This window comes from Pelodiscus sinensis, chromosome 6 (genome assembly GCF_049634645.1).
Source record: "Pelodiscus sinensis isolate JC-2024 chromosome 6, ASM4963464v1, whole genome shotgun sequence".
Lineage (NCBI taxonomy): Eukaryota > Metazoa > Chordata > Testudines > Trionychidae > Pelodiscus > Pelodiscus sinensis.
In genome coordinates, this window is record NC_134716.1 from 114,636,374 (window position 1) to 114,649,243 (window position 12,870).

The window sequence follows — 12,870 nt, forward strand, 5'->3', positions numbered from 1 at the left end:
CATAAAGTATATACCACAACCACCAAATGAAGCATACAATGAAATAATAGCAGGAGACAAATTAATTTAGGTGGGATTCATTAATATATTAGAGGAAATGTTATTATGATGTGAGCACCTGACTTTACAAACCCAGTCCAGAAAGTATGAAATATCCAAATTCATCCTTTTCCTGCCATTTAATTTTATCAACAAAGACAGGTGGCAACAATGAGATAACAAAAATCAGTTAATGCCTTCTACTCATTAGGGTTGTAATAGTATAGTAAATTAACCGATAAGCAAAAGCTTATAGGTTAATGCTATAGAGTACACACATTTCCCTCTCCCCATCTCCCTGTCAGTAAAATTTTTAGCAGGCTAGCCAGCAGCCTGGTTCAGTGCTGGCTTGCGACAGGTCCGAGACCTACCCCTCCTGCGGCTCTGCATTTAAAGTGTATTAGGAGCTGTGCAGGGAGGCAGCCTGGCTCAGTCCGGCTTACACTGGGGGCTCGTCTACACTGGCCCCTTTTCCGGAAGGGGCATGTAAATTTCACCAGTCGTAGTAGGGAAATGCGCGGGGGATTTAAATATCCCCCGCGGCATTTAAATAAAGATGTCCGCCGCTTTTTTCCGGCTTTTAAAAAAGCCGGAAAAGAGCGTCTACACTGGCCCCGATCCTCCGGAAAAAGTGCCCTTTTCCGGAGGATCTTATTCCTACTTCAAAGTAGGAATAAGATCCTCCGGAAAAGGGCACTTTTTCCGGAGGATCGGGGCCAGTGTAGACGCTCTTTTCCGGCTTTTTTAAAAGCCGGAAAAAAGCGGCGGACATCTTTATTTAAATGCCGCGGGGGATATTTAAATCCCCCGCGCATTTCCCTACTACGACTGGTGAAATTTACATGCCCCTTCCGGAAAAGGGGCCAGTGTAGACGTAGCCTGGGTCTGGGACCTATCCCTGTTTCAGCTCTGCACTTCAAATGTATTAAAAGCCAGCCAGATGGGCAGGCAGCCCCGCTCAGTTCTGGGAGCTCAGACCCCACTCTAGACAAGGACTGCTGCCACCCTGCGCTACTGCCTCGCTCAGAAGCAGCAGCACAGCGTGACAGGCAGTTGGTTTTTAAATTTGCTCCCCTCGCAGACCAGCGGGCACACCATGCTGCTGCTGCCTCTAATAGAGTAGCTGCTGGCCCACACCCTTGGATTATAGACTAGTCAACTAACCAATAAAATGTCATGAGGTTACTTGACTATTCAATTAACCATTATTTAACATCCCTACTACTTATGCTGGATTGCCCCCAGCTTTCTTCCCTACAATTTCTGACCCCACACCTTAGAACTTCACTTTCCCATAGTGCCATACTCAATGAGGGTAACAAGTCAAATAATGTATTTAACCCTTTCTCATCAGGATTAATGCTTGCTTAAAGGGCAGAGAGTGGAAAATACTACTGTTACAATTAGTTTTAGAATTCTGTAATTCTCATACCACTAAATTATATTCATAAATGAGAAGAGTACAGTGGAGATCTGTGGCAAAGAGGTATTTTTTAAAAAGCTAGTGATAACTTTGTTAATCAGGTACACTCAAGTTTGCATTGAGATAGTTCTTTCTGAGATGAAGGGGTAGAGATCGGAGCGTGTAGAGCAGGGGGTTCTTAACCTTTTTTACCTTCACATCTCCCCTGAAAGTGAACTTCATGTTTGTTCTCTCACACACACACTCACACTCACACTCACACTCACACTCACACTCACACTCACACTCTCACACACACACACACACACACACACCCCCGCCCCCCGGAGCCATTTTGTGCACAGCCTAGCCCCGCCCCCTCACCTGACAGGAAGCTAAGGAGCGTGGCTAGGACTATAAGAACTCTGCCAAGGAGCTCAGTTGGGGCCCAGCCTCAGAAGGAGACAGAGGCCTGTCCAGAGCTCCTGGTTCTTGAGGCTGAGACCTGGTCCTGGCCTTCTACAGCTGCCTTTTCTTAGGCCAGTGAAGGCTTCCCTGCCTGGGCTGCCAAGGCCTGGCCATGCTGGCCAGCAGGGCTACCTTCTGACTTAGAGGAAGCCAAGGCTCTACTGGTGCCTGGCGATTTGGAGGACCGGCCTGCCTGAAACCTGGTGAACCAGCTGGACACAGCTGTCTGAGCTAATGCCCAAGTCTAATGGCTGGTGGTGCTGTGGGGTGAGTGAACCCTGTTACAATGCCTAAATGAATAATATGAGCTTTTTACTTTGAACTTTTTCTTGACAAATTTCCATAATATTTGAAGCTGAAAGTCAGCAATGCTGGTGTACTGTTATTGTAGTGTGTTGTCACATAGGCCTGATTGATTTGCACTGCTAGTGTAGTGTGCCGATCTCTAGAAGTTAATAAGAAATTAATGTTTATAATTTTAATTAATAATATTAATTATGAAGAAATCTAAACTTTAGAATTTTATCCAGTGAGAAGGCAATTGTGATAAATTTTCTGGGAGGCACCTCACACCTCCTATATCCCCTTCACACCTTCCCTGGGGAGGTGCACCTCACTGGTTAAGAACCCCTGGTGTAGAGTAAGAAAAGTTCCCTATTGTAGTATGCATTTTTATAAAGTTACTTCTGATGTTAAGTCAAGTACTGTAATGCCATTTTTATCTGTCTGGCTAAAAAAGTGTTTGTAGTAAAAGAATTTTTGAAACTAATTAGAGTGGTAGCTCTTAAACTTGACAATGGGCAGGGCTCTTGTACATTTCAAAATCAGAAGCCAGTGTGAGACCAGAGGGGGATTTCTCCACCAGCCCCATGCTCCTTGCCCTACCTCAGCCTTTGAAATGTACAGGAACCCTTGAGGGACTCTTGTACATTTCAAAAGGAAGCCCCACAAGGAGCTCGGTGCTCTTGTGTAATTCAAAAGCAGAATCTCAGCAGAAGTGGCACAAGCAGAGACTGCTTCAGTCCCTGCTCATGCCATTTCCCGCTGTGCCTCCACTTCCCCTGCCCCCTGTGGAGACAGTGCTGGGGAGAACCAGCTTTTAAGCTGGCTCCCGCCCAGCACCAGCTCCTGCTCCCCCCACTTGCTACATCTCTCTGACAGAGGCAGCAAGGTGAGGAAGCAACCAGTCTCTTACCTCCCTAGTCTCAAACACCAGCAGCCTTATCATTGTCAAAATGTTTGTAGGTTTCAGTTTTAAGGAAAGATTTGAAGGAGAAGAATGAGTTAGTTTTGCAGATATCTGTAGAGAGTTCATCCCAAGTACAGGCAGTCCCCGGGTTACATGGATCTGACTTACCTCACCCCGTTTGTAAGTAGGGATCCGATGTAACCCTGCACTAGCTGCTTCCCCCCAGCAGACCAGGGAGACGCAAAGCTAGTGCCTCCGCCCCCAGCAGACCAGGGAGACGCGGAGCGGCTTTTCTCAGCAGACACCTCAGCTTGAGAATAAAGGACTGAGGGAAGTGAGGTGTGGGAAAATAAAACTGAGCTCTGGAGAAATGTTTGGCTAGAGTTTCCCCTACAATATGTACCAGTTCCGACTTACATACAAATTCAACTTAAGAACAAACCTACAGTCCCTATCTTGTACATGACCCGGGGACTGCCTGTACATGGATCAGCATGGGGAAAAAACATGAAGGTGGCTGTATAAAAATTTAACACATGCAGGACGGAGGATGACTTCATCATGGGCCAATCAGAGGTGGGAGACAACACTTTACTACTGAATGAGAGATGATGGGTGGGATGTAGTTAGGCCCTGAAGGACCTTGAAAGTGAGGACAAGTAACTAGGGACCATGCAAAGGAGGGTTCAGACAGCTCCAGTGGAACCAGGCTGGGACCCTCCCTAACAGCCCTGTTTTTATACTTCTTGCTCTTTTTTTTTTCTTCAGTCATGAGTCACTGGCCTTTTCTGTAACTGCTCCCTTCAATTGACCTTATCTCCATGTTCCTGAAGTCTGGCTCATTATTTTCACGTAAGTAAGTTTCACAGAGATTATGACCTTTGACCTGTCTTTTCTCAGTTTTACAGAGATATTGGTTAGACCTTCCACCTGCTCCAACTGTCATTCCAAACCTAATGAATCATTCGTCAAGAGCTTGGTGTGAGAGTTCTTATTGTCTACCACCATTTCCTCAATGAAGAGCTACAAACACAAGAGTGGCGTTCAAAAGATGGCTACAGCAGGCCTATGAAATAGATCCAAAAAATGTGCTTGCTCTGCAAAGTTTCTTGAAATGTGTGAAGTTTGGTCATGTTCCTGGTGAACAGTCTGATAATGGTGCTGCCACTTATACTTCCAAAGACGTTATGCAGCGGGGGGGATAAGAGGCTGCTGCTAAGCAGTCTTTGCCCGTGGCAGGCCAAGGCTGCTCTGGCAGCAGCCCCTTTCTGTGGGGGGACCCAGCATGGAGCTGAGCCCCACCACAGACAGGAGCTGTTTTCGCCAAGCAGCCCCTGTTCATGGCTGCTAGGGCTGCTCTTGCAGCACCCCCTGGCCATAGACAGCCTTGGGTGACGCAAACAGGGGCTGCTGGACTCGGCACAAGTCAGAACTGAGCAGTCAGTTTGTGCTGGTGCGGGATGCTGCACCCCTGCATTTTAATGTAATAAGAGCCCAGTGGCTCTTACTGCATTTAAAATTCAGAGCTGCAGCACGCTTGGCTCCCAGAGCTGGTGCAAACCCAGACTGCTCAGTCACAGCTCCAGCCAGCTCTAGGAGCTACCCCCACTACAACTCTGAACAGCAGCCCCTTATCGACTAATCATGTAGTCGATACAAATTATATCAATTACACGATTAGCCAGATAACCATAATTTAACATCCTTAGTGGGGAGTCTTGGTTGATGAACAGTTTGACTCTTGCCTTCTTGTTCTGTTCACCGCTCTGCTTTCCCAGTCAAATTCCTCATCATTCTCTGCAAACCTTAAAACTGGGTTGAGAAACTTCTTCCACATTAACGCACGAGTATGCCAATGTGAATATTCAAAAGAACCCCCCCGTGGAGGCAATCACTCGGAAGATGGAACTTGCAGAATGGATGGAAAAGGGTTGCACAATTGACAGAAGTGTGCAAACTAGCTATCAGCTGCAGGAGGATATATGGCACAGTATTTTGTGTTCTCTTAGATATATGGCACAGTATTTTGTGTTCTTAGATATTTTGCTGTAAAATGAGAGGTATTTTGATCTGAAAAGTTCAGACAATTAGAAAGTCTTTGTATAGGCAGTTTTTTGAATTTTTGGAATCGCTTATGAGCGATGATAGGTAGGTGCAAGAGCATGTGCGTGCTATTAAGCACATCATCTTTGTGATATTGGCCTTATCAAATCAAATTCAAAGAAAATTTTGACTATTTTTGGCATGATTAGGAAAGCTAAATTCTTCTCCATTTGTGCTGCAGACTTCTCCCAAATGGAACAAATGTCTCTGTTAAGCTATACTGACATTTTGAAAGATGGACTGAAGGTTGTTGCGAGTTTTGTAGACTTCATTGTTATGCACACCAATACAGGGAAGGTGTTGCGGAGATTATCTTAGGGAAGCTAAGAAAAGGCTGTTTAGAAAGGGCTGACTGCAGCGGACAAATCTATGGCAATGGCATTAAAATGGCTGCAGCATAAAAAGGTGTTCAGAATCAAATTCAGCAGGTAAATCAGAATGAATCTTTCATCCCATGTGCTCTCCAGTTAATCTTTTTGCAATGGTTATACTTGATTTTATTGATTCATTCTTCTTTTTTTCTTTTTAATTGTTCAAAGATTGTAAATCTTGATTTTGGTTTCTTGCTAGTTTTTGGGACGTACAGAGAAAGCATTGTAAGATACATATGAAATTTAAAGAATTTAGAGTTAGCTTAAGTTTGGTTATATGTGTGTTGTAAAAAGACGTCCTGATTGGAAAGTACAGGCTGAACTTCTTCCATCCAGCACTCTCAGGACGTGACAGGTGCTGAACCAGATAATTTGCCAAACCATGGGAGGTCAATATTGTTTATGGATATTAAACAGGTTAGTAATCTAATTGAGCGGTTGACTGGAATTTCTATCGACTGTTTAATTAAACGATAAGGGGGTTGGCTGCAGCTCTGCTTTTAAAATATAGTAAGAAGTGCAGTGTCTGGGACCCAGTGCGAGCCGGGTCTCAGCTGTCCTGGCTCACACTCGGTCCCAGACTGCTGCGGCTCTGCCTCCCCTGACCTCCCCATGGAGATGGTGCTGGAGGGAACTGGCTCCCCCCAGCTCCTGCTCCTCCCTTCTTGCAGTGGCAAGGGGGGAGGAGGAGCAAGGGGGGAGGGGAAAGCAACTAGTCAAGTAGTAACTCTACTACCTGATAAGACTAGGCTTATCAGGTAGTTAACTACTATGTTTACATACTGTCTAGCACAGTAGTCCCCAACCTTTTGGGGCTGCTGGGCGTCTGGGAGCAGCACTGCGCGTGCACTGCACACCCGGGGCCACATGTGCGCCGCGTGCCCAGGGGCAGGGCCGTGCATGTGTCGCGCACCCAGGGCACGCATGCGCCACATGGCCGGGGCACAAGAATGGCTTGGGCCGGCCCTGATCTCTCGGCGGGTGCAGATGAGTGTCCCGGCGGGCACCATGGCGCCTGCGGGCACTGTTGGGGACCACTGGTCTAGCAGCATTGCCAACACTTCCACGGCTTACTGGGCTCTTAGAAGACATTTAGGGGTAAATTGGAGCTAAATAACAGCACAGAACACTGAGAGCCAGGACTGGTGGCTGTAAACAAACTCGATGGGATCGTGGGAAACTTGGCCACACCAAAGATAAGTGGGCATCATGCTAACTAAAATCATACTGGACAATGGATACTGCCGGAAGCAGAGAATGTTGGACTAGAAAGATTCAATCTGTAGAAGGAAGGCCTAAAAAAAAAAAGCTATAAAGCTACAAGGAATAAAATAGAGAGAATGACTAGTTCCTTTTGAGGTAAGGGAAAATTTCTAAAGAGAGCCTCTGACCAGTATGTATGACTACAGATGATTTTAAATAAAACAAAGAGAATCTGTCTTAAAATGAGCCATCCTGACCATATTGTAAATATCTTGATAAAATATTTTCTTTCTTGGATGTAGTAAATTGCTTATTATTTAGATTGTTGGGGAAATTTAAAGCAATTATATAAATATCACTTGGCCTTCGGATTTAATAAAGGAATTCAGATTAAATTAGCATTTGGTGGTTTCCCATAATTTCAATATTAATTCCAAAAAGCATATCAACATTACATTAAAATACCAAATCATGATAGGATGGTCAGCCAGGGCAGAAGCAGTAAAGATCAATACTTCAGTCTTATGCCAGAATTAAGTCGGAAATTGATTTCTTGAAAAGAACACTTCAGAATTCGCTTTCCTTATTTTGGCTGAGACATGGAATACTCTTTCCAAAATTTAACATTGTGAGTAAAAATTGCAGAGTACCTGACATGAAAACATTTACTGAATGTTACTTGGTGGTTTTGTTGTAAATATGGTTCACTTCATGTCAAGTAGCTGCTGCTACACAGAACAAGATTCATATACAGTCCAAATCTAGAAGGGACCTTTATGATCATCTCTCCTCCTGTATAACACAGGCCACAACACTTGCCAAAAATGATTCCTACAGCATAGATTTTGGTAAAATACACAATCTTTACTCCTGAAGGAATTCTGCACCCAAATAAATAAAAATTCAGTACACGCTTTTTAAGAATTCTGCAAATTTTATTTGTCAATAAATAAATGTGGAGACTGTAGCATGGCAGGGGAAGCACAGGCCACTGGCTGCATGGAGGTGAGAGATCACACTGCAGCCCATCTCTCCCACCCAAGGACAAGGACAAACCCAATCCTGACATAGCACAAGGGCTGGGACTGTCCCAGAAACATCCCAACATTTGGCTTTATTTACATTGGCAACTGGCAACAACACTGTCATTCACAAGTGCCCACCCCCCCACACACACACCCCAATGACAAAGGCTTTGCCACAGCAAATACTACTGTAAACAGTGCTCTTCAGCTGACAAAGCAAATGCCACTCATAGGGGTGGAAGATTTTTGTTGGAAAACATGACTAAGTGTTTACATGGCCTGACTTTTAGCAATACTGTTATGTCCACACATCCGATGTCACTAACAGCTGTGTAGTGTAAACATACCCTAGGTGAAGGCAGGCACGCTCAGCACAACAGAATCCAAGTAAAGGGGGATCTAGGTGTGGGGTAATCTGGGTCTGGGCAGCTTAGTGGAGGATTTGGATGCCCGGAGACTCACTGTGGCTGTGTCTACACTGGCATGACTTTCCGGAACTGCTTAAAATGGAATACTATTCCATTTTCAGTTTTTCCGGAAAAGGAGCGTCTACATTGGCAGGCTGCTTTTCCGGAAAAGCCCTTTTTCCGGAAAAGCGTCTGTGGCCAATGTAGATGCGCTTTTCCGGAAAAGAGCCCCAATCGCCATTTTCGTGATCGGGGCTTTTTTCCGGAAAAGACTACTGGGCTGTCTACACTGGCCCTTTTCCGGAACACTGTTCCGGAATAAGGTCTTATGCCTGAGCGGAAGCAGAATAGTTTTTCCGGAATAGCGGCTGATTTTGTACAGTAGAGAGTCGTTGCTTTTCCGGAAATTCAAGGGCCAGTCTAGACAGCTCGCAGCTTATTCCGGAAAAGCGGCTGATTTTCCGGAATAAGTGGCCCAGTGTAGACACAGCCTGTGGGATTCCAAGTGCAGGGGTAATAGGACTCTGCAGGGGGGTCCAAGTGAAGGTGGTTGGGGCTCAGCAGGGGGAGTGGGCCTAGAGGTATGTGGGAGCAGTCTGGGTGCAGCTGGCTGGGGCTCAATGGGAGGGGGGTACAGGGACAGTGGGCTCATCAAGGAGGTGCAGGGGGGTTGGCGTGCATTAGGGTTGGGGGACAGATGGGTTGCTTAACTGGGGAAAGCCCCAGCTGCTGCTGCCAGGGGAATGATGCATGCCCATCCAATTTCCTGCCTCCCCTCACCGCCGTCTGATTCCCGTATCCTCTCCCTACTGTTTTCTACCCCAAAAATCACAAAATATTCAGGTTGCTTCCAGTCTCTAGACCAGTCACTTACCTCCAGATCTAATCATTAACTTACCCATCTCATGCCAAAAACAACACCTGTATCCAGTCTTGTAATAAACTGATTAAAAGAAACCAGAGAAAGTTGTTTACAGGTTAAAGCAAGCAAATATATACACACAATAAATACTAACTATGGTTCCTAAAGATAACAGACATGCAGTAATCTGTCATTTCAAAATGTCTTCCAGGGCAGAACCAGGAGCAATCCCTTGAGGACCTCTGCTATAGTTGATAGTGTTTCTGCTCTGAGAGTTCAAACAACAAAAAGATAACACATTTCTTCTTGTGAGCATCTCTGATACCTTCTCTCAGAGTTCAGACTGATGGGACAAGAGCTCCTGCACGCAACTTCTTCATGGACAGATGCAGGAATCAAAGCATTTGTCCCAGGTGGCCCATTAAATCTTAATAGTCCTTCTTGCTGAGCAGAGAGACCAACTCTTCCCATCTGGATTCACAAGTGAAGAGCAAGCATTGTTACAATTATAAAACAAGCTTGCGTTACCTTGTAGCATACAATACAGCTATCATACGTGAGATTAATGCATGCAGCAACTATTTTATAAAGTCCAAACACTAACTACTTCCTTATACGGCTAATACCTATTTTGAACAAAACTAACAGACAAGTTATCTAGTTTGGTTACCAGCTATGACTTTGTTATAGTTAATGCCTACAGCCTTGGTGAGAGCATCACACTGTGCTCAAATTGCCCCTTAACTTCTTTGAAAAGGTAAATACATTGAGGCCCTTGAGACTCTATCAGGCTTATTTTCTAACACTTCAGTCATTTTCATGGTGGTTCTATGAACTCTGTCCTATTTTTCACCATCCTACTTGAACTGTGAACCAAAATTTGACATAATAATCCCATAGCAACAGTTTCACTATTTTGACAGAGATCAGTGTTAGACTGACAAGGCTACAATTTTCCAGGTAATCCCATTTCTGTATTAAATATAGGTGCAACATTATCTTTTTTCTTTTCTTAAGTCTACTGAAACTCCACCAGTATTCCAAGACTTCCTGAAAATCACAATTAAAAGTCCAGTGAACTCCTCAGACAGCTCTCTTAAAGCTCTTGGATTCAAGGTATCCAGACCTGCTGATTTAAAAATGTTTGACTTTAGTAGTTGCTGCTCAGCATCCTCCTGAGATAACAGTGGAATGGAAAAAGTACTATGCTATGACTGCATCATCTGTTTTTCCCTCAATACAGAACAGATATTTACTGAATGCATCTGCCTAGTCTGATTATTGATAATTCTACTATTGTTGGGATGCTTTTTGTTCCTAATATACTTGAAAAACTCTAGTTGTCCATAAATCTGATAGCCACAGATTTCTTATGTCTTTGCTTCCATTATCATTTTTCTACCATTCCTAACTACTGAATTATATTAATTACTGTCAACTTCCTCTTTCTGCCATTTGTTATTTTTATAGCTGCCTTTACCTCCCTTCTAAAGAAAGCTTTTTCTTTAACCAATATGACTTTCAACCTCACTTGTGGGACTGGTTGTTTTTTTTTTTTTTTTTTTTTGGGCTGCTAGTAAAGTTTTCTTTAAAAATTCCCAATTATTATTTGCATTTTTCTGATCAAATTATTCTACAGATGCACATGTAAAACTCACCAAGCAATTACTGTGAGGATGTAAACCCTGGAGTTTTAAGAACAAGATTGAGCTTTTCAGTTATCTTTGCAAGAAAAATGTTAAGGATAACTTAGAAAAGAAGGCACCTGTTGATCTCGCTAGGTACATCCACAAAAGGTCTTTAAATACAAGAAACAGCAATGTATAATTTTGCAGCCTCCCTATAGCTGCTAATAAAAGGAGTTTCAACAAACTAAAATTAATCAAGAGCATCCACGAAGCAGGAAAAGGTTAAATAGTCTGGCAGGTATTTTTGTAGAACTCAGTAAGGCAGGTGGGCTGTCATGAGTTAATTATCAAGAGTACTTATGTATAGAATGACAGAAAAGTCTCTTTGTAAACGTTTTTAGGGCTAACTGCATTTTCTCTCTTTTTTTTTTTTAAGGGGTGAGGCAGATTTGAGTTGTTGAACCCTCTCTTGGAGTTAAGTACTTATGTTTTTTTACAAGAAATGCTAGAATGAAAACCTCCTTTATAACTTTGGATCAGTGGCTAGAGTACTTAACCAGAATATGGGTGAACTGGGTTCAATTCCTCACCTCTGCTTTACAAGAGAATGAATTTAAACAAGGATCTCCTATTTCTTGGGGCAGTGCTCTAGCTATTGGATACGAGCTATTCTGATGTGGGATTTTTTTTCCTGTTGAAGGTGTTTCACTCTGGATTGTGTGTTCTGTTCTCCAGCTCAGACTTGCATTGCATAGCTCCCTTTAATGGCTGATAACTACTTGCATTGTTTGGATGTGAGACAGATAGCATACAAGTGTTGTTCGGTGTATGGGTTAATTGTCTATTATTGCATTAGAAACTGTAATGAAAGCAAATTTGATAATACACTATACTTCCTTTCTGTATTCAATAATATATATTAAATAGAGCGGATTTACCAAGGCTCTTGTACAGGGAATGAGCAAACAACATTATTTGTGCTAGGGAAAAAATTGAAGAGGGTTCATATATTAAACCAACAAAAGTGAAGGGAAAATGCTTGATCTTTCCACCCATGCAGAAAGAAAAATTGGTCCTCCTCTAGTTCTATACTAAATAAACATCCCAGGCTCAGAATCAGGAAGAAGAAAAAATAGTGGAAGACCTGTTTTATAATGTGAGAAATGCACTTCTATAGTCCTGATCCTGCAAACATTGATACATATTAGGCTTTGTTTACACTAGCATTTTTGTCAGCAAAACATCTGTCCGTCAGGGGTGTGGAAAAAAAACCACACTCTTGACCGACAACTTCCACTGATGAAAGCACTGGGTTAGACAGCGCTAACATGGCATGAGAACTTCACCCAACAAAATAAGGTGGTTCATAGAGCAATTACCAGGGAGACCCTACTATAGCAGTACAGATGTGCCACTGTAATGTCAGTAGTGTAGACAGAAGCTTCAGTAATGTTAAACAGGTCTGCATCTAAAGGTTCCAGGCCAATGAAATTTTCAAGATCTCTGGTAGTTACGGTCAGTTGAGAAATATGGTGAAAAGCATTTTAAGGCTATGTGCCTGACAGATGCCGTTTGGTAAGGAATGCCACTGGGAAAATACCAGAATGTTAGTCAGGAGCTTTCACTTACTTTTGTGAGAGGATAGTTTAAGAGTTGTGAAACTTGCTGGAGGGTTCAAGGAAAATGGTCACAAGTGTGCTTAGAAAGAAAGATGACACACAGCTTACATGTCAGGCTGAAAATACTGTTATGAGCTGGGTGAAGCCTCAGCTTAGGCTAAGTTTAAAAACTTGCTCAAAGGAGGGATATAATAGTATAGTCGATTAACGGATAAGCAAAAACGTATAAGTTAATGCTAAAGACTACATGCATTCTCCCCTCCACCAGTACATTTTTTAGCAGGCTGGCCAGCAGCCTAGCTCATACCCAGCTTGTGTTGAGTCCGGGACTTACTCCTGCTACAGCTCTGCATTTAAAGCATGTTAGGAGCCAGGCAGGCAGGCAGCTCAACTCAGTTCTGGCTCATACCAGGTCCAGGAGTTCAGACACACACACATCCACCACCCCAGACAGGGGTTGTCACCACTGCATGCTGCTGCCTCTGATAGAGAGGCATGGAGTGGCAGGGGGCCCACCCCCAGGGACAATAGAATAATTGACAAACCAATAAAAA

At 43.5% G+C, this 12,870-nt stretch overlaps 1 long non-coding RNA gene across 1 annotated transcript; it reads left to right on the forward strand.

Annotated features, from left to right (window-relative positions):
• Positions 1-2,037: 2,037 nt before the first annotated feature.
• Positions 2,038-9,390, forward strand: LOC142829986 (uncharacterized). Its single transcript, XR_012904981.1, has 3 exons — positions 2,038-2,176; positions 3,867-3,950; positions 9,281-9,390. It is a non-coding gene; the product is annotated as an uncharacterized LOC142829986 (long non-coding RNA).
• Positions 9,391-12,870: the final 3,480 nt, after the last annotated feature.